Source organism: Macaca mulatta, chromosome 8 (assembly GCF_049350105.2).
Source record: "Macaca mulatta isolate MMU2019108-1 chromosome 8, T2T-MMU8v2.0, whole genome shotgun sequence".
Classification (NCBI taxonomy): domain Eukaryota; kingdom Metazoa; phylum Chordata; class Mammalia; order Primates; family Cercopithecidae; genus Macaca; species Macaca mulatta.
Window position 1 is genome coordinate 141,426,871 of NC_133413.1, and position 27,855 is coordinate 141,454,725.

At 40.1% G+C, this 27,855-nt stretch overlaps 1 protein-coding gene across 4 annotated transcripts in view; it reads right to left on the reverse strand.

The window, feature by feature from the left end:
• ADCY8 (adenylate cyclase 8) overlaps nt 1–27,855 on the reverse strand; it is a 261,431-nt gene that overhangs the window by 231,076 nt on the left and 2,500 nt on the right. The window lies entirely within an intron of this gene.

The window sequence follows — 27,855 nt, forward strand, 5'->3', positions numbered from 1 at the left end:
AGAATTAAAAAAGAATTAATGACCCATGAGTTGCTGGCTGTCAGAAAAGAATCGGGTATGCTTTCTGAAAAGGCTCCTCATGTGGACACAGGACATTTTCAACATTGCTGTGGAAATAAAGTCTATAAATATTCACAGACAGGCAAATTAGATATGTTTTGAAGACCAGAGTGAACACTGATTCAATTCCCTCCCCTCTTTATGTAGGGCCTGCCAAGCATTGCATCTAGAGTGCTTTATGGATGGAAACTGCAAGAATCAAGTGACTCTTTCCCCTGCTGGATGGACCCTGGCCAGCAGGTCACTGTCAAAGCTGCCCTTCTCACCACATTCTCAGTGCCTGACCCCCAGGGGATGGGACAGCAAGGGCTCTGCTTTAATAACATTTAACAGTGTTTCTTCTAAGGCTAGCTTTAATCATCTAAAAGTGGAGGTGACAGTATGGGCCTGGGGTAGTTTTGTTATAGCTTTGGGGAGTGATGTGTATTGAAAGACCCGGCTTGGGGAGAATACTGTAGGTTCCTCCAGGTGTTCTGTTGGACCAAGGGACCTCCCTTACAGCAGATGGGGTGCAAGAATGGGCATAAAACTGTGGGATCCTCTGGTTCCAAAACTGACTCTACTCCCAGAAGCTGATGCCAAGGTAGAATGCAGTAGCACCCTGGTGAGGGTACAGCTGAAGAGCCATCTGGCAGTCAATACTCCCTGAGGATGGGGTGTCACCCTCCAGGACATAGTGGACACTGTAAATCAAAGGCCTCTAAATGGTGCTGTGTCCCTGGTAGGTAGAATACATGGTCAGGGGAACAAGGGGGTAGTGGCAGGAGTGGCCCCAGTTAGCGTCACTCCCAGGAACCCATTTGGGGAGCCCGGCATCTCAGAGCCAGAAACTCTGCATTTTGTTGCTTTACAGTTCCAGGTTGCCAAAACTGAATGTTGTCATCAGGTGACAGAGCAAGAGTCCCACTGAGCTCTAAACCATGACTTTCACCTGAACATGCTGGGTTCTTCATGTCAAGTGACCAAAAGACAAGAAGAATCACCATCTGGAATGGGTTCTTCCATGGCCTGAGAAAGGCATGGTGCCCAGAGGCTCAGAGCACTCAGAGGTTAGAGTCTGGGTCACGCCACCAGGTAAACCGCAAGACCAGCAGAGGTACTAGTGGAGTGTGAGGGGAATCTAGAATAATGTACGTCGGTTCGTGCCCCCAAGACTCAGCTGCTGCAGTGGGGACTGTAATTTGTGCCACTGATCTTCCTCTTTTAAATTTCCCCAAAGAAGAGCAGCCTACCAGGATCATACACAGCTCTCAGAAGCAGTATGAAGAAGTGGATCCTAGAGGTAAAAGGGGTGCACTGTGGTGGATCCTATGATGAGCCACCAGGTCTCCCTTCAGGAAAGATGGACATGTCCTCCTAGGATTGCTTCTGGCAGACAGTCCTCAGCTGCCAGTCTCCCTTGAGGATTACCTCAGCTGTTCTCATCCAAGGTCATACTCAAAAACTGATCAACATGGAGGCATAAAGGATCATAATGGAACTCAGAACATCCCAGGAAGGTCATCCCAGCTTCAGAACTCTCCATGGTGTTGACTGTGGTCTCTGTTGAAATTGCATCACAGCTCAACTTGTCTATTTCTGCTTCCAACTTTTCTCCTCTGTGGGTACTGATCCCAACAGAATCCCTAGTAAGCTTCCTGCAAGCTCATCTCCTTCTCAGAGTCTGCTTCTCAGAAGACCTAACTTCTAACAACTAACAAATATGCATTAGTCTCAGTAATGCAGTTGAATGAATGAATGAATGTGTCAAATAAACCTAATGAATGGATTTAATTACTTTGTACCATCCAGGTTATTAGGTGAATGTTGATAATGACTATCCATAAATAATTCCTCCCTCATTCATTAATTTTATAAGCATTTATTGAGTCCCAAGTATGACCAAGGCATTTAGATTCCAGTGACAAATAAGACAAATAAGGCCCCTTCCCAATGGGACATCCTGTGGGGACTTTCATTTAAATTAAGTAGTCAGGGGAAAACCTCTGGGGATGAAATATTTAGATAAAACCTGACAAATGAAGAGGAGTGGGCCAAGCAAAGACCCAGGCAACAATTATTCTGGGCAGAGGGAGAACAGGGAGGGTGATCTTACAGTGCTGTAGGGTGTGGGAAGGAGGAAGGGAAGAGGTCACTTTATGACCAACCATAAATTTAGGCCTGAAGCTCCTGGGTTGAGCCACTTCAAGCTCATGGTAAAAACCAATATAGAGTTCCACAGAAAATAATTTTTCTACCAGTATATCTCGGCCCCAAGACCCCTCCCCCAGGGATTTGCAAAACACAGAATTACCTTTTCCTTGCCAACCTCCCCCACCATCTCCTCCCTCATAGCAGATGGCAGTGTCAAGGAGGTAGTGTCAGCAGTTCCTAAGGAAGTTTTTGGTGTGAGCATGAAGGGTGTGTGGTGTAATGTGATGGTTACTATGGCAATTTTTATTGGGTAATTGGGTTTGAAGAAGCATTTTGATTCATCATTAGTTACTGAGCTAAAAATAGGAACTTGCCAAGAGCTTATTTTCTCTTAAAATGCATCTGTTGTTCAGGGTTGATAATGTACAGTATGCACCAAAAATTGGAACATTTTCCCAAGTCTCCTAAGTCTTGATCCTAACTCCTTCAAAGAAGTCCATTATTATCTCGTTATACTTTACCAAAAGAGTGTGTTTATTATTGCAAAGGAATCTCACATTAACCTAAGAAAGATGGGAAAATGGTTTGTTAAGTACAAATTGAGTAGCCCCATTCATAAAGAAGGTGACTTCACATGAAATAACTTTACAAAGTTTCTCAACTGTATTATTTTACAAGTTGAGACGAATCAAGTGGTCTCCCAATACTCCTTTTCTCTGATGAGTATAGAGAATAGAGTGGCTTAAAATTGATGATCTAGCTAAAGAGAGACATCAGTTAACCTCTAGAGCAGGGAATAAGCATGAGGACATCTATTAACAAGCATTTAGTTTACCCTTGCTTTTTCAAGTTTACTCATTTCATGTTTCAATCAAATAAAATGTTCTTCTGAAATTTATGTACATGGTGATTATGAGTAAGTGCGATGTGTTTTGGTCTATAATGCTGAGTTATATACCTTGTGACACATTAGGTAGTAAAAATATAATGGAAGCTAGTAACATAAAATGTCTTTAGCCCATGGTGATTCATACCTAACACCATCCTGTTCACAATTTTTAAAAATAAATTTGCTTACTTTAGATTTAAATCCTAATTCTGCCACTTAACACAGCTAAGCCTATTTTACTATTTTTAAAAAGTGGGATAATTAATAACTACCTTCCAGATTAACACAGAATAAAACGAGGCCACATATGGAAAAGCCCCACCACAGTGCTTGCAATTCTAGCCCAGTAGTTCAAAGATCTGTTTTTGGGATTTGAATCCCAGCTCTGCCTTTTATTAGTTGTGAGAACACAGGGAATCTACTTATGCCCTCTAAACTTCAGACTTCTCATATATTAAATGGGAATGGGAATGGGATTTACTTCATAGGTTGTTGTGACTGAGTGACATAATTACATAGAGCCCTTGGCATATAGTAGTACTTAATACTATTAGCTGTTACTATCAATGGTAATTTCTTTCTTTTTCTCATCTAGACCATCTGTTCTTTTAATGTGAGATTGTGTCATAGTTAATTCTTCTGGACTCCATGGCTATTGTGACCATGTCATTTATTATACAAAATGGGACATATTTCAGAGAGAAAGGAGACAGGCATAAATGTGGAGTATTCTGGGCACAAGAAGGTCTTACCCAGGGCACATGCTATTGGGTTAGACATAGGCCACTAAGATAAGTCTTCAAACTGTATTTTTGGAAAACAGATTGATAAAGAGCAGTTTCTTCAATTCAGTGAGAGCAGGCACAACTCTAGGCTCTGAAGATATGTCAGTCATCAAAATATATGAAATCTCTCACTTGCCTTATGGAGAGACAGAAAATAAACAAAGAACAAATAACATTTTCTTTGCCTTGATGAAAAGTGCTATGGAGAAAAATAAAGCTGATTAAAAGGAGAAAGGAGTTATAGAAGAAGGGAGTTTCCATTTTAGGTGGAGTAGCCAGGGAAGGTATCTCTGATGCGGTTAAACTTACACAGAGACCCCAAATGGTAAGCACACTATGCGGGTATCCAAAGGAGTAGTGAGGAGTACATATTCCATTATCAACAAACATTTGTAGCAATTGCCTTCATAAATCGGAATGGCACAATCAAAGGGTGGTAGAGAAGATATAAACAAATCAGCTTTTACAGAGACTTTAAAAGTTCAGTCCACAAAGGCTTATTGTCTTCCCTTTAATTTTTGGTTATTTTATCTCTAAACAATTCATAGCTTTATCCAGCTGTTACTACTCTAAAAATAATAGTTAAGTGCATTATGTTTCTCCTAGGTATCTAGTGCTTAATTTAAAAAAATCTTAGTTCTTATAATGGCAAGTCAGTATGGGAGTTATTATACCCACTTTTAGGTGTGAAACATGAGGCTCAGAGAGATTTAACAACTTGTCTATGCACATAGCTAGGTAGAGAGGGCTGGGCCCAAACTCAGATCCAAATCTGCTGATTCCAAATGTCCAGCCTCTTTTCTGAAGACTCTATTCTTAATCCTAACACCTAGAGAGGAAGCCTGTGTCTACCTAAGAATGAGAGCAAACATCAATACACAGTTATTGATGGAAATCTGTTTCTTCACTCATCATTTGATTAATACTTCCTGAGTACCTATGACATGTCAGGCATTGTTGTAGACCCTGGGAATCTGTCAGTGGAAAATGGACACGATTTCCAAACTATGTGCCTGCTTTTCCAGCAGAAGCAAATAACTTGAATAAATGAGTTATCTGGAGTGATAGAAGGTAAAAAGTGATTTAAAACAATAGAGCAAGTTAAAGGGGACAGTAACATGCGGTTGGGGTGGGAATGCAGTGTGGTGGGGGGAGGTTATAATTTTAAATAAGAGGCTGGGCATGGTGGTTCACACCTGAAATCCCAGCACTGTGGGAGGCCAAGAAAAAGGATCACTTGAGACCAGAATTTGAGACAAGTCTGGGCAATAGAATAAGTAAAAAAGAATTAGCTAGGCATGGTAGCACATGACTGTAGTCCTAGCTACTCAGGAGGCTGAGGTGGGAGGATTGCTTAAGCTCAGGAGATTGAGTCTTCAGTGAATTATGATTGCACCAGTGCACTCTAGCCTGGATGATCAATGGAGACCCCGTCTCTCTCTTTAAAAAAATAAAAACAAATAAGAATGTCACAGGAGGAGCTCTCACTGATTGGGTCACTTCTGTGCCAAAGCTTGAGTGAGTCTTGCAGATCTCTGGGGAAAGGACAGTCCAGGCAGAGGGAACAGCCAGTGGTAAGGCCAGGATGGTACATTTAAGAGACTGCTGGGAGAGAGGTGAGGCTGGAGCAGAGTGAGAAAGAGAGAGAGTAGGTGGAGACAGGGACAAAGAAGGTGCAGGGCCAGAGGCAGGTCTTTGGACCACTGCAGGGACACTGGCTTGACGCAGCATGAGATGAAGGTCCTGCTAGGTTTGCAGCAGATGACAGACCTGACTTCTGTTCAAGAGTTATCCCCCAAAAGCCATCGGCCCATCTGCTAAAATTGACAGAACACAAAATAGCATACAGGCTGCCTCCTGAACTCCTCCTGAAGTTTCTTTAGCCCTAAGAGTGACTCTCCTATTCCTATCTAGGACGTTGGAGAAAGAACTTGTGCTTTGATTAGAGGGTGACTTTGGTGGCCTTGAGCACCACTCCAACTTGGAGTGTCCATTGGAATGTCCATGTTTTTTTTGTTGTTGTTGTTTGTTTGTTTGTTTGAGATGGAGTCTTACTCTGTTGCTAAGGCTGGAGTGCAGCAGCATAATCTCGGTTCACTGCAACCTTTGCATCCCAGGTTCAAGTGATTCTCGTGCCTCAGCCTCCTGAGTAGCTGGGACTACAGGTGTGTGCCACCATGCCTGGCTAATTTGTGTATTTTCAGTAGAGACAGGGTTTCACCATGTTGGCCATGCTGGTCTCAAACTTTTGATCTCAGGTGACCCACACGCCTTGGCCTCCTAAAGTGCTGGGATTACAGGCATGAGCCACCACACCAGACTGGAATGTCCATGATTCTAAAGTCAGAGCAGGCAGCAATCCAAGCTAGATGGCTGGAGACATTCAAATAAGGACTCTTCACTCCTATCCTGTGTCCTTGTCTCCACACAAACACCTTGGTTTATGAATTTAAGTACAGGAAATATGCTTACATAACTACTCTTTATGGTATGGGATGGGAAAAGCTTGGAAATCAGAGAGCACTGGCTGCTAGATGCACTAGGAGAAGCCCCCCATCTATTCCCTGTCCCCACACTCTACATGGGCAGCTACCAGTCAGGGGCTGTGCACGCTGGTATCCACCATCCCTGGATATGAGCCCACCGCCTGTAAGGGGCCAAGGCTGGAGCCCACTAGCAATCACTGCATCTTTGGTTTACTGGTCACAGCATGTTAACATTTAGCTTCCTTTTCCCCTCAGAGTTTTAGAAATGATGGCAGAGAAGTATGCCATGTAAGAGAGAAAAAAGAAAATCCCACTAGGAGATGAGCAGACCAGTTCTTGGAGGTTAAGAACCTCCAAGCTCTGCTCAGTTCTTGGAGGTTCAGAAACATTTCAGACCCTTGTTTCCTCATCTGATAAGCAGCAACGTCTGGTACATTAAATATCAGAAAACTTTAAAATATAAATTGTGTTACAAATGTCAAGTATAAACTTTTTTTTTGTTACGGGTGATTGAGGGAGTTGGTCATTTGGAGTAAGTGTTGGTTTAAGGGAAAGAAGTGGGCTTTGAAGTACTTATTCTCCTTCAATATCCAATAAAAAATAATGACTCAATGTAGTTCCAATACTGTCTTCTTTAGCAATTATGATTTTTCAAAGCTCAAAGAGAACCCTCGAAGAAAGAGAGGTAGTTCTTTCCCCTCCTTTTGTTAAAATACACTGTCTTGAAGGAATGATGCTTGCATTCAACTTCATTTTTTTCAGTTTTCAGTTGCATGGTTTGGAAATATCAGTTTAAAATATCAAAGACATGCATTTTAATTAATCATGCTTCTTTCTAGCGCTTTGTCACAGTCTGCTGCTAACTTTTTCATAGGTTGGCACACTACTCTCCTCAGGGTTTCTGTTCGCTCATTCAATAAAATTTCCATGAAACATCTGTTGTGTGCTAGGCATTGTTCTCAAGAGTGGAGATGTGACAGTAAATTAGTGAATCAAGATCACAGCCGTCATGATGCTTTCCCTGCAAGCTCCATAATGACAGGTAACACTTACAGGCTAGGCACCACTCCGAGACTTTACTTGCATTGTCTCTGTTTATGCTCACTCCTTTATAAGATACATGCTATAATGATCCCATTTTATAGGTGAAGGAATTGAGGCTTATGGACGTTTAGTGATTTGCCAGGTCATACAGCTAATGACTGATGGTGTCAGAATTCAAACCAGGTACTCTGTCTCCACAGCATGTGCTCTCACTCATTCTGCCAAACCATCTTCTTCCATTTGAGAAGAAATATAGGAGTGTTAATTTCCTGAAGATTAACATATAATGAAGGGCATGATTAGGAGGTTAGGCCTCCATGTCTATCAGTGGAGGTCTATTTTTGTTGTTATCTCCAAATCTTACCCAGTTCACCTGCCACCTCCATAGTGAAGTCTTCCTCAATGTTCTCAGTCAGAAATAATGACACTTTCATTTTGGCTCAAAACACTACAGAAATGCCAGGGACTCTTGTGAAGGTGATGAGGAGGGAGGAGAAAGAGGAAGATGATGGTATGAAATTGATGGTAATGTTGGTATTAATGAAAATAATGATCTCGTGTATATTAGGCAGTCTTGGCCTTTAGCATTGCACAAATAGGGTAGCTATCTATATCAGGTCAACAATAAATGTTTTCTACAAGTAGAGTTGCCACATAAGCAACAAAATGAGATCAATTATGTTTAATAAAATTTGTGTTTGCTTCTTTAATGATACCATCTATTTAAAGGCTGTGGAAGCCACAAGTATTTTTACCAGAACATCAGCTATTAAAATAAGAATATCATTCTGGCACAATGATTTTGCGTAGGATCATTGGAGTTACAATTTGGCAGATTCTTTGGGTCATCTTCTCTTGATATGATTCCTGATTAACTTCTGGTACTGAAAACATTTTAGCTTCAATTTTTAGCCTTACCTGGGATTTGAGCCAGATAGAAACAGGCCAGAAGTCTGGTAGAAGCACTACTTTGAATCTTAATCCAACCCAGGTTTATCTCACCTTCTTGGACATACACATCCTACTGCCACACATACCAGCCTTTAGCACCAGCTTTGGATATTCTCACTTATACATTTACTCTTAGATAAATACTTAACAAACATGGGATGCTGAGACTACTCAGGTGAGCAAACATACCTGACTCACTCCCTATCTTCATTGCTCTTACTATCTGCTGGGAAAAACAAAAAACAGACATGGAACAAATTCATTCTCTCTCTCTCTCTCTCTCTCTCTCTCTCTCTCTCTCTCTCAATGAGGGAGTGTTTTTCAAGAAAATTGTGGGTGTTTTGAAAACGAAATGGAATTGAGTTGTGACTTAAGAGAGGGCAGAGGAAGCGTCCCTGAGAAAGGTTCCTTGAGCTGAGAATGAGGGAAGAACATATTGGGCAAAGGAAGAACAGAAACTTAGACAGCTAAGGGGTAGAAGATGGCATGAGTCTTTCCAGGAACTGAATGAAAACATTGTGGAAGGAGAACAAGATGAAGATTAGCATTATCTGAGGGAGACAGGTCAGATCGAAGAGGTAGATCCCAGGAAAGAGTTTGTCCTCTGTCTTAAGATCAATAAGGAGCTATTGACAGTTACTGAAGATTCTAAGCCATCATCATAAAAAAATTGCACCCTGGTAACACTGTGGAAAATAGATTAGAAGGGGGCAAAAGTGGATGCAGTAAGGCTACTGTGATTCAGGTGAGGACCAGTGTCTTCTGCTCTAGAGTGGAATGAGAAGACAAGGATTGGATGCACTTGAGGACACTCAGCAGTCAAACTTGCAATGGACTGGCCATGGGACAGGAAGAGGGAGAAGTAATGGGGATGCCTTCTGACCTTTCTGGCTTGGGCAGCTGCAAAGGTGAAATAGAGAATGCTGGATTCATTGAGATCAAGAACCAGGAGGAGGACAAAGTTAGGGACACAGCTTGATGTAAATGTCCAACATTCCTTTCTGACATTTGAAAGATTTATTGGACTTCTCTACATTTTAGAGTCCAATTATTCTACATCTTACCAATTATGTATAACTTCAAGAGTCAGAATCATAAACTTCAAATTAGAGAAGATCTTTAAAATAGTTTAGTCCAGCTCCTTCTTCTTTTCCCCAAATCCCTGATGATGGGCATCTGGTCTCTGCTAAGCACCCTCAGGGACTACTTTCTAATCTCACAAGGCATGGTGCAGTTTCAAAGAGTTATAAGTAGGAAGGCATCAGTTTCTTCCCTTGGGAAATAGTCCCACTAGTCTTTTCCAGCCATAATTGTTGCCTGATATTTATTCTGTGCTATAAATTATACATCAGATGACATGACATCTGATCTAGGTCTTTTTGTTTCTCAAATCTCAAATATGGAGCAAAGCAACACAAAGCACCCATAAAATGTAAATGGCTCTATTTGTCTTAGATGATCAAACAGCTAAGTATAAGATAGAAGAACTGCAATTGCAATGTTATCTCAAAAAATACTCAATGTTAATTTACTGGATGATACAGCATGAGTATATTTTGCAGCCAATATTGATTAGAAATTACATTAGATATTGGTGAAGGAGAACTAAAATAAAAGTAGAGTATTTTCTATCACTTAAAAAAATCTAGCAATGAGCAGTCTAGGGCTGGCATGGTGCCTAGTCATATCAACAGTGTTCTTGGATTCTTGTTCTTTGTGGCCCACCATCCTTCTGTATGGCTTCCAATCTCTCCTCACAGTCCAAGATGGCTGTTGGAGCTGTCATGACATCTGTCTACCAGGTAGAAAGATGGCTAAAGGACGTAGGGTGGATGAAAAAAAGGTGGGTCTCCCAGATGGATCAGACATCTTTTAAATGCTTCTCCAAATCCTCTAGTAATGCAACTGGGCACATTACCTCCCAAAATAAAGTTTGGTTCTATATGTGATATGGTTTGGCTGTGCACCCACTCAAATCTCATCTTGAATTGTAGTTCCCATAATCCTCACACATTGTGGGAGGGAACCAGTGGGAGGTAATTTAATCATGGGAGCAGTTACCTTCATGATGTTCTGGTGATAGTGAGTGAGTTCTCACAAGATCTGATGGTTTTAAAAGGGGCTTTTCCCCTTTTGCTTGGCACTTCTCCTTGCTGCTGCGATGTGAAGAAGGACATGTTTGCTTCCCTTTCTACTATGATTGTAAGTATTCTAAGACCTCCCCAGTGATGCTGAACTGTGAGCCAATTAAGCATCCTTCCATTATAAATTACCCAGTCTCAGGTATGTCTTTATAGCTGTGTGAGAACAGACTAATACAACAAGTATGTCCTCAAATGGCTTATCACTTTCAAACATATGTAAAAACAATTTAGGGTAATTCAGCATTATGTGGGCAACTAAGTTCGGATTACTTTCAGGAATATAAGTAGGAAAGAAAGGAATTTGTTTTTGTTAATAGGGATCTGGGTAAAAATAAATGCTTGGTCTGCATATTTTGATATATTATGTAATGATTCTTTTCCTTTTCCATTTGGTGTGCACACCAATATGTTTTTATTATTATTATTGTACTTTAAGTTCTGGAGTACATTTGCAGAATGTGCAGGTTTGTTACATAGGTATACACACGCCATGGTAGACATAGGTATACATATGCCATGGTGGTTTTCTGCACCCATCAATCCGTCATCTACATTAGGTATTTCTCCTAATGCTATCCCTCCCCAACCCTCCACCCCCAGACAGGCCCCAGTGTGTGATGTTTCCCTCCCTGTGTCCGTGTGTTCTCATTGTTCAACTCCCACTTATAAGTGAGAAAATGCAGTGTTTGGTTTTCTGTTCTTGTGTTAGTTTGCTGAGAATGATGGTTTCCAGCTTCATCCATGTCCCTGCAAAGGATAGGAACTCATCCTTTTTTATGGTTGCATAGTATTCCATGGTGTATACATGCCACATTTTCTTTATCCAGTCTATCATTGATGTGCATTTGGATTGGTCTTAAAGAAAGATGATGAACTATGAAGTCATCAGAACTTTAAACTATTTGATGTCTCTATTTTCCCCGAAAATTTTAGTTTTACTTGTGTCACATGCAGCATGTGCAGACCAGGTAAAGGAATGAACTGTTCCTCAAGTTTCTTGGCAGAAAGGGATGAAATCCATTAAAGTATAAAACCCATTGCAGCTCTCAGCAGGGCCAACACAAGAGGCAGCCCAGGTAACAGCAGATAAACTTTTCTTTCTTGTGTTCGTGTTCTGGTAATATAAGTGGCTCTAGGGTAGAAAACATGTATTATTTGACTGCTTCCCTCAAGTTTAGCACATAGTAGAGGGTGGAATGATGGAAGGAATATGAATTACTAAATGTAAATATACATTTATTTAAATGACCACTCAGCATGTACAGGGTGGTGATGGTGAGAGTCAGCGGGAACCCATGTATGTTTGGAGCCAAATTAACTTCAGTTCAAATCCTCACTTGGCCACACACAATCGGAATGACTTTAGCCAGGTTAAACTCTCTAATCCTCATCTTCTTCATTTTCAAACTGGAGATTGCAATCCTGAAATATTATGCAGGAATACTATTAAGAGTGGACAGGATGTGTGCAAACCATATAATGCAGATTCAGATATGGTAGGTGTGTAGGAAGTACTAGATCTCATAGCCATGGCCCTGTGCCTAAGCTACTCTGAAACAAAAGAGACCCTACTGCCCCAATGCCCATGGATGCTGGTATCAACACCAATAAGTTATTGCCACATACGAGTGTGTTCTTTCACCTTACTCTCGTTCTAGGAACATCTAAGTTAAGTCCTCAACAGCCAAAGGCCTAGGAGGGGATTTATCAAGTGGTGGTTCTGAAACATTTTTTGGTGGAAGCTTGGCAGTGCCTTGGTAGGTCACAGAGCAGAAGATGGCAGTGCTGCAGGAGGAGAGGCGGAGTGTATCTCCCCTCCTCAGCCAACACACAGTGCCACTTTCATAAGTTTTATGTTTTAGTGCTTAGTCTAGCTTGAAAAAGGAGCTGCCACTATTTTAAAATATTTTGTACATCCTATTTGTGGAAGAAGTTTGATATTTATCTTACTACATATTTCCTAGCAATTTTATTGACAAGGGATTAGTTTTGCTGTGATTTAATGGTTGTTTGATAATGAGATAAGTTCCCAGTTTGAACTCTGCACATGTGCATGAGATACGCCCAAGGAGATAAATTTTATTAACTAGATTTTTAAAGGATATTTTTAGCTTTTTTTACATCCAAATTACCTCAAACCCATGGCAAGTTAGGTCTTTTTTGTAGGATGTTGAATAAAAATTTGTATAGACCTTCCACAAAATTAAGAAGAACTTTACATAAGAAAAGACTTCAGTGTGGGAAGCTCTAAGAAGACATACCATCATTTAGAGCAACATGGCTTCTCTTCCTTATAAGAGTGTTCTAGTTACAGGGCAAAGAGGTGATTCCTAATGATTGTGAGTGACATCCTCTCATCCTGCAATGTAGTTCTTGCTTCTAGTGTGCAATGCCCATTATTGCCAGAAATGGTCTGGGGGACCATTTGTTTCCTCCACTGTTCAGCTGATTCACAGGAGGGGTCACCTTGTGGACCACTGTCTCGTGTTCGGCAGTTTCACGCCAACGACAGAACAAGACAGCTTGCCATTGCGTGACATCATCAGACACAGCTGTGTTACAGGAATAATTAATAGTAGCAATAATACCACCCAGTGTTTGTTTACTGCTGTATATTTGTTCAAAATGTTTTTTTATTTATTAGCTCATTTACTTATAAAGGAGCTACTTTATTCTCATCTTGTTATGGATGCAGTGACTAACCTACAGCAGGATTAAGTGAGTTCTTTCAGGCTGCCTTATCTATTTCCTGGGGTCCATAGACGAAGAAGAGGAATGCGCCAAAGCCAGGCTCCAGGTTGTGACTATTCAGGTTGCGTAAATGTCCAATTCAATCCTGGCTGGGTAATACTGACACAAAATGGCTGTTGATTACAGTAACATGCACATTGTGGAAATGAAAGACAGGCAAGGGCCATAAAGTCACTAATTAGATAGTCAAAATAAACAACTGTCAATTAATTGTCACAATTACTAGTCCCTTCGAAACAACTTGAATGACTAAAATGACACACAAATTTGCAACTGATGGTGCCAATGTAATTAAACCACCAGGAGAAATTAAATATTAAATGCCATCTAGTGAGAGATTCTTTCAGTATTTGCTAAATCATTACTCATTATTCTCTTCTTAAGAATCTCAGAGGTCAAAGACCTCAACAAGTTATGTGTTCTACAAGAACTGTCATTATCTGATCTTGGGAGGCAAATAAATGAGGAAAGCATACCAATCCCCACATTCACATTCATTATAACTCATGGAATAAAGTTTTTTAGAGCTGTAAGGAAACTCAGAAATCATTTCGTAGTCATAGAATTTTAGAGCTGTCAGAAACTCATTTTGAAGCCAAGACAGGCTGAGTGGCTTGAAGAAAGTTGCACTGTTTTGTATGTAAAATCTGAGGTGGGTCTTTTGATGACCCTTTATTCAGTTGTTGTTTTCAATACAGTGTGCTATCCCCTTGGCTCTATCTATGATAGTGAGAACTGTCATGATAAACATTGCTACAATTTGGAAGGCATATTTCATTTTTCTTTTTCTTTATTAACTTATTGCCTCTGAAATGAGCATAGTTTATTGAGATAAAGTGGCCTTAAAGGAGCATCAAATCTATAGGGTAGCTTTGGAATCAGAGAGCTGTGGATGAAATCTCTTATTCACCTTATGACCAAAGGGAAATGCTATAACAACTCTGTGTTCAGCATCCTCAACTATAAAAAGGGAAGCAGCAATACTGATGTGAATACGATTGTTCAGGCATTTACTCAACACACTTCTGCTGTGAGATTCCCTCGTGATGTGCCAGTGTCCATTCCAGTGATATACAAAAGGACAGACTCTGTTCTCAAAGAGCACATTGTTTAATAGTAGAAACAAATAAATAAAACATAATTCCAATCTTCCCTGCTAACATGAATTCCTCCTGTAGATATTAAGAACAATTTCCTCACCTCAGGTCTCGTCAGGATTCTCCTTTTAGATAGAAATTAGTGCAAGCTGAATGCCTAGAGCACACAATTTCAGGAATTGTTCCTTCTCAGGGTTGCACAAGGGCAGGGTCAGCCCCTGAGAACAAGTGCCTCTTGTAAGCTTTGCACCCTGGATGCCTCACTTGTCTAACTAATCATGGCCCCACATCAAACCTGCCTTAAAAGTCCTTAACTCAGTTTGAAATCATTCACTTATTTAGGTCATTATTTGATGATGACTGTCTATAGCTCTAGATTATAATCTCTTTAATAGCAGGATCCTGGATTCTTTTCCTCACTACAGCACGCCTACTGCCTACATGCAGCACACTGTGGTACTCCATAAATATTTGCCATATGAGGTTAAATGAAAGCATGCATTAATGAATGATGGAATAATGTTGCTATGGTTTGAATGTTTGTGTCCCTCCAAACTTCATATGTTAAAATGCTAACCCTAAGGTGATGGAATTAAGAGGTGGGAGGTGAATGTGTCATGATGGTGGAGCCTTCATGAATGGGATTAGTGTCCAGATAAAAGGCCTCAGAAAGCTGCCTTGTCTCTTTCATACCACAACGACACAGTCAGAAGATGGCCATGTGAACCAGGAAGCAGGCCCTTACCAGGCACCAAGTCTACTGGTGCTTAGATTTTGAGCTTCCTAGCCTCCCGAACTATGAGAAATAAATGTGTTTGTTGTTGTTGTTGTTGTTGTTGTTACAAGCCAGTCAGCTATGGTATATTGCTATGGAAGCCTAAATGTTCAATAATACAAGTGAATTAGAGCACAAGGATCTAAATCCACCTGGTGGAGTAGCAGAGACCCACTGAAGATCCGGTGGGGTCTATGCCAAACTCCAAAGCCTTTCCCACAAATTATGATCTGCAGACTGCAAGCATCCATTACCTGGCAACTTGTCAGAAACACAGAATCTAGGGTCCTCCTCCTAAATACAAATTTTGTCAAGATCTCCAAATGATTCCTATTCACATTAAAGTTGGAGAAGCATTGGTCTAAAGGATGCAGGGGTTAAGCCAGGTGAAGTCCAGAAACTGTCAGCTTAGGGCAGAGAACTCACTGAAGAAGGGTGATTGTTTTAAAACTTAAATTATAAAATCAAATGAAACGTATTACCTGATTCCTCTTTACCAGGTTCTGATTAAATACTCCATGTGTATTATTTCGTCTCTTCAACAACCTTCTGAGTTATTATTATTATTATTCCCATTTTACAGCTGAAGGAAGTGAGGTGCAGAAAGATTGAGGCTCCTGACAGTGTCATAAAATGAAAAAATGGTAGATCAATCCCAGGCAGTCTGAATCTGAATCACATTCTGTGCTATGAACTCTATGCTTTTTTCTTTCCTTGTGAAGTGTGTAAGTTTGGCATATAGCAATCTCCAATACATGTCCTCTCTCATTGAAAGAGTAATGCTTGAAGGACTGCTCATTCTTTTTGTCAAATTCTGCATATCTTTCTGCCCCTCCTTTCCTTAAACACCTAACATGAGCTCAGATTATCAAAGTCAAACAAACACAATTCTCCAATTCAACACACCCCACTTATTCTTAAGCAGGCACTTGTCCCGGAGAAGGGGTACAGAGGGACTTCCAGGAAGTGGTGACACTTGAATATTGCCAGACAAGGAGGGTAAACAATTGTCCTAGAAGACACACACAGGCAGAAACCAGCATGGAATATGCAGAAAACTGGTGATGAGGTTCAACAGTAGAACTTACCCAGCGAAGTGATGTGGTGAGAATGCTAGCATATGGGAGAAGCTCCCACTGGGGAGTGTGGGGGTGGTTCAGAGGAGCATGGTGTGGCTTGATGAATCTTGGGCAGGGGGCTGCACTAGAACAGAAAGAGCAGGATAGAGAGCTGTGGACAGACCCCAGCAACGGAAGACTAAACCATCAGAATTTCATGTAGATATCAGGTGGGACGGAGTCAATTGTTGACTTGTTGAGGTTGGGCTGCCTCAATGGAGGTATCCAGTAGGTCTCTAGATTGCCAGGTCTTAAGCTTTGCAAATAAAACTGGGGAAGAGTTACAGGATTAGGAGTTAGCAGCACACAGATACATACTTGTTGACTGAGGGAGGGATTCGATTATCCAGGGAGTGGTGTGGAGTGAGAAAATGGGAAGTCGCATAGGATGAAAACTTAAGGAGCCTCAACATTGAAGAGGTGAATTGAAAAACAAGACGTGAAGGCACCTGAGAAAGAAGAGTACATAACCAGCACTACGCTATGCTGTAGAGACTTAACAGTGACCCAGATGCCACCCCAGACTTTGTGAAGCTCACAGCCCAGCTGGTGAGAAAGATGTGGAAGCCAATAGCACTACAAAATGAGGCAGGATAAATGGGCAGGTAAAGGGCCATGCCCTTAGAGGAGGAATGTCTAACTGGGTCGGGAGTGTTGAGATATCCTTCTTTTAGACATGAAGAAATTTTGGCCCAAAGAAGCTAAAGTCATTTGGCCAAAGTTGCTGTGAAAAACCCATAGCAAAAACAGGAGAATGTGTGTTTTCTACGTTTTTAAGGAAACACACTTACATGGTTTCAAAAATATCTCTAATTGTCCATTGGCATAGCTTTTCTCTGGCAGAGATGGCTTAGGCCAGGCCCAAAGAGCTGCATATCATGTTATAATTCACTTGGCAGGAGCCAAGGGCAATATCTCTGTCTCGTAAATAGAAGAGACTTTGTAGTCACTGCACGCTGACCACCTGGGGCCATGAACTCATTCTCAAATAAACTACCCGCCACTAATAGGCTGGGAAGGCTCACCCAGTGAATGAGGGTGTGGGAGATTTGACTTTAGAGGAAAACTAGCTTGCTCTGAGTGATTTTGTTTCTTAAACTAACCGGCAGAAAAAAAAAAAATGAACTGAAAACATAAAAGACTCATGACCTTTTTGGGGACTTTATAAAGACAGCTTTAGTTAACTGCATTGAGTTCCATTCCCTGAAATCAGACTTAGTTTGCTTGGTAGAAGTCTGCAGATAAACTGGTCCAGTTAGGGTACAATATGGTCTTTATGTGACAGGTATTAAGCTGCAGGAAACAGTGGACTAAGGAACTATCCACTTTTTAGACACGGCAAGGTCAACCTGCTTTGTCCAATATCTTCCCCTAAGGAATGAGGCCGACCAGCCCCTCTGGTATGGAGCACCAGGAGTCCAATGGAAGGGTGGGAGTACCCCCTGCCCACAGCTGCACCTGTATGGAGTCAGATGGTGAGCATCAACCAGAAGGGGGCACCACTGAGATGTCAAGCCCAGGAAGTGATTTTCAGTGTGCTGCACAGCAGGTCGTGGGTTGCACAGCAGGAAGTGAGAGGCAGGGCAAGTGAGTGAAGCTGCATCTGTATTTACAGCCACTCCCCATGCTTGCATTACCGCCTGGGCTCTGCCTCCTGTCAGATCAGTGGCCAGCGGTGGCATTAAATTCTCATAGGAGTTCAAACCCTATTGGGAACTGCACATGTGAGGGATCTAGGCTGCATTCTCCTTATGATAATGTAATGCTTGATGATCTGTCACTGTCTCCCATCACCCCCAGATGGGACCATCTAGCTACAGGAAAAGATGGTGTGAGTTGTACAATAATTTCATTATATATTACAATGTAATAACAACAGAAATAAAGTGCACAATAAATATAAAGCTCTTGGATCCTCCCAAAATCATCCCCCACCCAAGTCTGGGGAAAAATGATCTTCCATGAAACCATTCCTTGATGCCAAAAAGGTTGGGGACTGCAGCTATAAAAGCAAAGAACTCCAGAGCTGGGTATAGAGATTCAGAGCCAGGGTGCTGAAGAACAAAGAGGGAAGAGAACAAGAGGGTGATGCATTTGCTAGCAATTGGTCTCTATTTTGAGTAGATGGGCCTGATCCATTTAAAGTGTTTGGTAATGGACAAATACCCATGAATAATTCAGGCCTATAACTTTTGTTTTAACTTAAATGATCTGGATAATTACTTGAATTTTTCTTCACATTATCTAATATGTATATGTATATGCATATGTATAGCAAAACTCAGCTGCAGCTTTCTGCTCAAAGTGTTTCATGGGATAATTTCTGGTGTACTTTTGCTGTATTGACAGAGAGACTGATTTCTCTTCTCTAGCCAGTTTTTCATTCCCTGTTGATGATTCTGTGACGATGTGTGTGTGGGGGTGGGGGTGGAGTAGGGGGTGACTGGGGGAAGGAAGGAGATGGTCACCTACTATTCGTTCATTCCATTAATTTAAAATATGGCATTCAGAACCATCCATGTGCCAGATGCTAGGCTAGCAGCTAGATACACAAAGATGGATAAGATACAATTCTTGACCTCAAGGGGCTCATAGTCTGGTGGGCATGTGAGAACCTTATGATATTGCTCTGATAAAGGAAAACATGGGATGTGGCAATGTGCCAAGGAAAGGGACTTTGAGCCTTGCCTAAACTTACTGTCTGCCCATGTTTGTGTGGGGATGGGTTGCCTGGAGTCTCAGGGAAGCTCTTTAGTTTTCAGCTGGAGTCACTTTGAGCACAGAGTGAGTATGAGTTCCCAGAGCTGCACATGCTCCCTCCTGTCATGTCTGCAGGTCACCAGCCTTGTGACACATTCTGTTTGTGATAAAGTGATGCTCAGACAACTGATCTCTTGGCCCATCCCAGGGTCCTTTTACACGCTCTTCTTTTCTTCACCAGGGAGGAAGATCCATATCCTTCCACTACTTCTTCTGGAGTCTGACCTTTCCTTTCATGTAACTTCTAAAAGAAATCCACTGCAGCTTTGATGTTTCATACTTTAGAGGTCTGTAGTTGAAAGAACCCAAGTCTTGCATTTGTGTAAAATATTTACTGAATCACTGAATCCCATGCACCAGATGTGTTCTAAGAGTCAGGTACAAACCTCCAACCAAACCTCTGCAGTGGAGTCACAAACTCCTTACCCAAATCCATCCAAGTATCAACTCCATTACATCAATAACCTTATCTCCTTAGTACCTAGCTGTGTTCTAGGACATAAAACCCAGCAGGCAGTCAACAAATATTTGTTGAAAATTTTATCTTTTCAATAGTTTTTCTACCTTTCATTCTAATGCAATCCTGATCTTTTAAAGCCAAGAAAAATCATTTTTTGCCATCCTTTCCTGCTGATAGAATGGTCCTGTATCATAATTATGGTCCCTGAAAGATAACGAGGTCTTGTTGGGCGGAGATCCCAGGGGGAACTCCTCAAAGGGGCACAGATGCAGTTGGCTTATGCCCTTTTACCATTTTGGCCTCTTGCCCTTTGTCTTCTACTTTTCCATGCCTGCAAAGCGACCATGATGACATGAGATGCAGCCAACGACTTTCAACTGACCTTGAAGAAAAGCTGTGCAACAATCCATTAGGGATATAATAAAGGAGATTCCTTCTATAGGAATACATATCTATATATCTCCCTACATAGGATATTCCTATATGTCTATAGGAATAGATATATAGATCACTATATAGGAATCTCCTTGATTACATGTCTGATGGATTGTTGCACAACTTTTCCTTGGAGAATGCCCAATGGTAACGAGCTCATCATTTCAAAAAGCAGTGCCCTAGGCAGGTCTGTTTGTTACCAAACTTTACCTTTTTGTGAATTAGAATTTCTCCTGCTTTAATGGCCATCCATTGGTATTAATTCCATTCCAAAGGAGACACACATAAAATAACCAGTCTCTTTGTCATGGTAGAACCCCAAATATTTAAAGACAGTCACCATATTCCTTCTATATCCCTTCCATCTTCAGACCTTCCAGAGGTATTCTGCCTTGTTTCGTTTTCTGTTTTTGGTCCTTGCTATGGCTTGAATGTGCCCCTCATAAAGCATGTGTTCAAAACGTAATCCCCAATGTTACAGTGGGGCCTAATGAGAGTTGTTTAGATCCTGAGGGCTTTACCTTCATGAAAGGATTAATGTTGATTTTTAAAGTGTTTGAGGCTTTGAGTTCAATCTCTTGTTCTTTTATGCCCATGTGATGCCTTCTGTCATCTTACATTGCAACAAAAAACCTTCACCAGATATGATCCCTCAATCTTGGAATTCCTGGTCTCCAAAACCAGAAGCCAAATACATTTCTGATTTATTTTTAATACATTACACAGTCTCAGGTATTTTGTTATGGCACTATAAGATGGGTTCTGTTAGATTTTTTTGTGCCCTTATTTCTTCTCCTTATAGTCTGAGTTAAAGAAATACGTGTACTTTGATAATGCATTCTCTAATCCTTAATAGTTTCTATTTTATAAGCAATCTTGTGCATTCAGCATGTAATCACACACACATACATACACACAAATGAAGAAAAGATTCTGAAATGGTTTACTCCAGTCAACTGAAAAATCAGCTGACATAGAACAAGGATGTGTTGTTTACAAAATGAAGTGGTTATAGTTTCTCGTTTTTATGTGAAATTTTTACACTGGCACTGTAGATAGAAATGGCAGTTGTAAAAACATTACTCATTTAACAAGAAACCCCAAAACATTAATGTGATTTACTTCCATGTCCAGCTTATGTCTTCACCATGTATAACTTTATCATTCCCTAATTTGGGGGAAGTTTGTGCTTCAAAGACATTTTGCAATTAGTACACTTGAGCTTAGATATATAAAGCAGGAAACAGAGTGAAAGGGATAGAAAGCTCCACTAGCTATAAAGTACAAAGTATTTCATATTTTAAAATGTATGATCTAGCTAAATGAAATTCAGATATCGAATTATACACATGCACATTCAGAGTCCAATGCATAGAGATCTAAAAACAAGCAAACATAAGTTTATTACAACACGTTGTCAAATAAGCTCTGTTCTCTTATTGAGAAGGTAGTGGCATAGTGGCATTTGCTGGTAGGTGGCTTTTATGCGTACCAGAATGTGCCTAGGCCTCCTGTGGAATGTCTGGCATCTCCATGGTTAATTAATCTAGTCTGCATTCTTCCTCTCCCCCACAGGGCTGACTGTAAAAAATCTTGCAGGGAGAAAATCTGGCTTCCGAAGCACTGCTTAAGTGACCTGACTTCTTAAAATAGTCCTTCATAAGCAAAACTCACATGATATAATTTGAGTGTGTAAATCCAATTACATTTCCTGGGGAAGTGCAGGGAAGATTATACTGGCTTTCCCTGCTCTGTTGTGGCTGGCTGAAGCAGCATTCCTCAACTAAAGCCCCACAAAAATCCTGGGAAGAAAATTCTTTACATAACCCACTCCTTTACTAGCTGTGGTTCAAACCTATGTATCACAGAAATTTTGCAACCTTCAATACTGCCACCAACCTTCATGTTCTGTTACTTTAATTCTGCCCCAAAGAGAAAACCAAGAACACACTTCAGAAGCGATAAGTCAAATGAACTGCTATGTTGTCCAACTGCGTAATCTGGGCCTACTGGTCTCTCAGACAATCAATATTGTACCTATTTGGTGCTGAGAGGAAAGGTTTAAGATGAATGTTGCAAGTGTCTCCTATGTTTTGCAAATAAACACATGTAGAATCAACTTAAATAGACACACTTGTGAAATGAATAAATTAGCATCTTAAGACATATTTAGACAACAGTAAAGTGTCACATCAGCGTGATTGTAGTAGTGTCCTCTGATTAAATGTTGCTAGCAGCACTGAATATGGAATAAACTCTTTTAAAAAATCTTTCGTTTTTTTGCTTGGTTTCACTCATTTCTGATGAGCTCTTAAAATGCCATCAATCATTAAAGTATAAATATGACTAATGCATTTGTCCTACTTAGCATGACATTGTAGCAGCTGCTCTAGAAGCAAAGTCCTCCCCATCTTCCCAGTTCTAATCTAATTATGCTCTGACCTGCTGATAACAGTCAGGTGATATTACCAGATATGAAAGAAAACAAATTCATAATTCAATCTTGCAAAGCACACACTACACATTCATTTTACAACTCTCTCTAAATACAGAGACAACAAGCCTATTTGCAACTCCAGGGCAAAGATGTCTACAGGCCAGGGCTGAAGGGATTTAATTGGTCATTTCAGCCGTCATTATGATATCCTTTGCAAAGCCCATTCTCCACCAACACACATACACACAAGCACACACACACACACACACGAAGAAGAAAGAAAGAAAAGAAAAATATAAAGAAAGAAAAAAGAGAATCTCTGGGTATCTTTCACAAGTAAGGGAGAATATATCCATTTCTCGGCATTCAGAGGAATCTCTTGGGAAGGTTGACACTCAGATCAGTTTTTGAAAGGCATTTTTCTCAGACATGCTGGAAAGCTGCCATTATTTTTTTAAAGCCTATATGAATTTCCTAAAGAAAAATGCACAGAAATGGAGATATTTGGGGTCTTAAGAAATGTACACCATAACTGGTGAGGTACATTAAATTGGATTCCAGTCATCCTCATTTAATGGATATTTATGTCTCTCAAGTGAGTACGTACCTTGATACCAACTACCAAATTGGAACGATTTATATTACATGCCATTTGTTGTACATTAAGTAGTCACAGGATTCCCTTTATTTGATTTGCGATAGCTACAAAGAACCTTAGACTTACACAAAGAACGTATAATATCTAATGTTTAAACTGTATAAATGATGGGAGAGAAGTTGGTAATTTTATTATGTTCATGTTGTCTTTACTGTGAAGTTAGTCCTTCATTTAAGTGGTCAAAAATGTGTATATAAGTCACATACAAAATCTGCTTCCCTCCTGAACCCAACCTACTCATACTATACACCACTATCTTATCCAGCACATACACCCAAAAAGCATTTTCCCCTAAAGGATTTCTTGAAAGTCAAATGGTAGGCTAAATGTCCCTCATTTTAAGTCAAGTTTAACGATCATTCTTTAGCATTTTTCTGGCTCTAGTCTCTCCTGTTTGATAGGATGTTGAAAGGTAGGAAAGAAGATGTTGCATGAGAAATTTAAATCTGACAGCATGACCTTGAGCACTAAGTAACCTGGATTTGCATACCTGACTGCCTTTGATTGTACAGTTATCTTGGAGAAATCATCTCCACTCTGACAAGTCTGCTTATCTATCTCACCAAGAGGTACAGAAGACTAATTAGCCACTAGCTGTAACATTTTAGAATCCCCAAGAGGGAACCATAATGCAGCGATCTTTCTGGTTAAATATTACTGCCTCTCAGTTTTCCAATAACTAAATGATTTCCACCATCTTATCACTAATGAGCTAAAGAATGAGAATGAGATGAGTTTCAAATGTAAGATAACTCAGATTATTGTCACCAGCAATTAAAATAGAGTAAAATGCTAGCTATAGCAATAGCGTTTAGAATTTATCTATCTTGTGAAAGAACCTAGCAAATATAATCTTATCATTAATCCTTTATTTACATATATAACATCATTTTGTAATGAATTTACTGGTGGATAAATCGAATTGGTGAGACAAACAATTGGTTTATGATGTGGGAAAAGTAAATCAGTGTCTTAGGGAAATCTGGACAAGGTATTCCTATTATTGGTTTGAGGCTTATTTAACTTGAATTGGGTGCGGTTTCATAAGAAAGAAATGATTGTAGCCCTAGTGCTACCTATAGCTGAGCTAAGTCAGAGTGAAATAAAAGGAACCCTTCAAACTGGGTTTTGAACCTTCTGAAAGTTTCTCAGTCTTTCCAATGCCACTCCAGATGCAGAAAACATATGGGTGATTATGTCTGCTCTAGACAATAATCTCATTGTTGGGTGGGAAGTCAATGTTTGTAGTGTGTTAATTGAATAGAGAAAACATAAACCATCTCTTTGCTGATGGCAGGGAATTTCCTGAGTGGCCCCTTTTAGGTTCCATTTTGTATCCGCAGTGGAAAGCAAATGGTGATTCAATGAACATAGGGCTTTGTCTCTTCTCATAGGGTGTCTGCAGAGATTTGCAGTGTGGTTGCTACCCTGTCAAGTCACAGATGTCATTTCCTTCAGGGTAGAAAGAGGGAAAGCAGATTCTCATAGCTTAGATTAAAGGGAGGCAATCATTGGCTCATTTGTTCCTTTCAAAAATGACATTTTCAATGAAGTGAAACAGCTGCCAAGGTGCGCTAACTCTATACTCTCATTTTCGTTTCCTAATTCTTGATAATTCTAAGTTAAACATTAGCCATCCTACCAAAGAGAATGAAGATTAATGTGGAGAAAGATGCTATTCCAGTGTTTATGGCCTTTAGTTGATAGATTTGCATCCAGCTAAGCAGAATGATGAGTTAGCTACAATGAGCCTATTCCCAACAATTTACTCATTTTTCTCTCATAATTTCCCTTTGACTTCTTCATTAAATGTTAATTCATGTGCTATACAGAATTTACTCTCTTAAGTAGTAAAAGAAGTACTCCTCACTCTTTAATAGTTTCAAATGCTTACGTGTTTAGAAAGATAATCACTAGAGGGTTTCTGAAGAATAATTGGCATTGGAGTAAGGGTTTGAATTCTGTCCTCACTGCTTGCTAGGTTCCTGATCCTCAGGATATCACTGTAAAGTTTCTAGGAATCTGTCATTTTTTTCTCTGAAATGAAAATGAAGGATGATACCATCTATTTTTCATCATTAGATGTGATGATGCACATAAAGGTGCTTAGTTACATGTAAAATACTGTGCAAAGTAAAGGATTATTACAGTTTTTTGACTTCTTTAAAAGATGTTTATGTGTAAGACTGCCTTGCACGCATGTGTGTGTGTGTGTGTGTGTAGAAAGCTTTCACCGACACAACACCAGGGCACTTGGATATTTTATAATATTTCCTATATGATGAATTATCTGTTCATTCAGTGACCATTTGTTGAATACCTACTATATGTCTGGCATTTTTCTAGAGGCCGAGGATAAAATGCTATTTATGATAGACAACATCCTTGCCCTTATGGTGTTTACATTCTTGTGAGGGTGTGGGGGACAAACAGTAGATATAAACAAATAAGATAATTGCAGATAGCAGATGTGCTCTGGAGAAAATAAAACAAGTCATTTACTAGAGAAAGTAGCATTTGAGAGTCTGGAACAATGAGAATGTGCCAGTCTTATAAAGACTTTGGAAAAATTGCTCTAGGTAGCAGGTGAAAAGACTCACAATTAGGAAGAGCTTAGAATATGGCAAAAAAATGAATGGCGTATTTGGAGCCTAATGAAGAGAAAAGAAGAGAGAAGAGAAGGAAATATGGTTGGAGAGAGAAGCAACTAGTTCAGAGAATCAAGCATGCTGTGGTAAGCAGTTAGGATTTTACTCTAGTTGCTCCAAGAAGTGTTTAGCAGGTTTTGAGCATTCCTTATATGTTACTAGACATGGTAAACTAAATAGTACCTATTTAAAAATCACAGATTCTTATAAAAAGTGATTTATTCTCTACTTTGTCCATCTGCAAGATCTAGGAAAGACTCTTAAGCCCATAGAGGGCGCCAAAGGACCTTTAAAGGCCCTTTCAGCACTGAAGTGAGGGGAGAGCGCTCTGGTTGTTCCTCTAGAGTTTTGGTAACAGGTGACTCAACCTATGAAATCATAGTTTATCTATAATTCTAACCCAAACAAAAAATTGAATGAACTTGGTTTACATGCATCAGGACCTTGGTTTTCACAGTAGAGAATTGTTTATGATGAGATGAGGGTGGGAAGACATTTGGGGGTTATTTTTAATCTTCTCCCATCTGGTAGTATTTGAGTAGAGTATAAAACAAATATGGAGCCAAATTTACTTTCTGGATTCACTTGGCAAGAAAAAGATATCTATACTTAGAACTTTGAAAACACTCATAATTTGCCACTTAGGATGTGTTATTCTAAATACTATTCCTAACTTACTTATTAAATTTTCTAGTTTTGCGTACTGAGAAAGGCTATTGCATGAAAAGCAGTGGGTTATAATACATGGAGTTTCTTATACATGATCAGATAGCTATGCTTTATCGTGAAAACAACTCATAGTGAGTTAGGTGAAAAAAAGAGAAGGCAAAGAGAAGGAGAAAGAAGGAAGGAGAGGAAGACAGGGAAGAAAAGATCTGCTAATGTCTAAGTATACAACAAAGAAAATAAAAAAAGAGAATGAGAGAGCTTGGAAGAAAGTAGATTTAGATGTACTGGCATGTAGGTCTTCATGTAAACACAATTGAGAAATAGTTAATACCAAAGAATTTGACTTCCACTTCCCAGATTAAGATTTATTTGTTATATGTGGATATAAAGTTTCATGGTGACTGTGATAACACATTCATTATTGCCTTTAATAAGAAAAAGTTCAGTCAATCAGCCGTTACTCAGAGTCTCTCATCTCTCCATTTCATGCCTGATAATCACAGGCATGTAATTTATGTAGTCTTTGCTTTACCCAGAGAGACTTCAGAAAGCACTGTAAAAGCAGCCAATCAGATAAGTCACCTGAGCAAAGGAATCCAGAACCATCGGAGAAGAGACAGGATCCCACATTGACCAGAAGTCCAGGAGGCCAATGATGGGTGAAGCACTCTAACAGCGCTGGCAACCTAAACATCATGAGCAATTTTCAGTGGGGTTGTGTCTGTTTATTCTAAGCACCATCTATTCAAATTCAACCGTAAAGAAGAGGAGTTTTAAGCTGCTAATGCAACAGAAATGATACAGAGGCTAAGGACAGGGCAGGCCCACACAAAGCAGCCCCCTGACCATGCATGTCACACCAGTCATCTATTTGAAAATACTTCACTTGACATGTTTCCCTCATTTTTGAGAACCCCCCAAATTCACTCTCCTGTTACCTACCATACATTTGGCAAAGACAGTGCCATGCCATTAATTATCTATTGGTTCTAGTAAATTCAAACAAGAGAAACATTGTCTACCTTCTCACCCAGAGACAATGTGAACTGTGTTCACATAAGCATATCCATATTTAAGGGGAAGAATAGAAAAAAAAGAAGGAGAAAGGAGAGAAAGATGCCTAAAGAACAAGATTTCACCTAAATATAATATTTACACCATCTACATCAAAATGCTCTTTTCCAATTAATCAAAACTTGCGTTCTTTGCCACCCCCAATTACTGAGTTTGGTTTATTCAAAGCACTGGGGTCGCATCCTGTCATGAGAGAAGATATCATGTTCGGTCACCAAGGCAATAAAAAATTCCCGAGAAAACCATGTGTCATAGGATTATTTGAAGGACCGGATGAAATAACACATACAGTACTCAGCACTGACAGTCAGTATGTGTTTAACAAATGTATGTTCCTTTGAGAACTGAGGGTTTGTGGCTTAGAGATGTGGAAAAACCCAACTCTGAAGCCCAGAGCCCCCTAGACACCCTGCTGCGACTCTCCTGAGGAGAGCTGTTAAGGAATGGGTCACCTTCTAAATCTGGATGCTTCCCCTCCCCT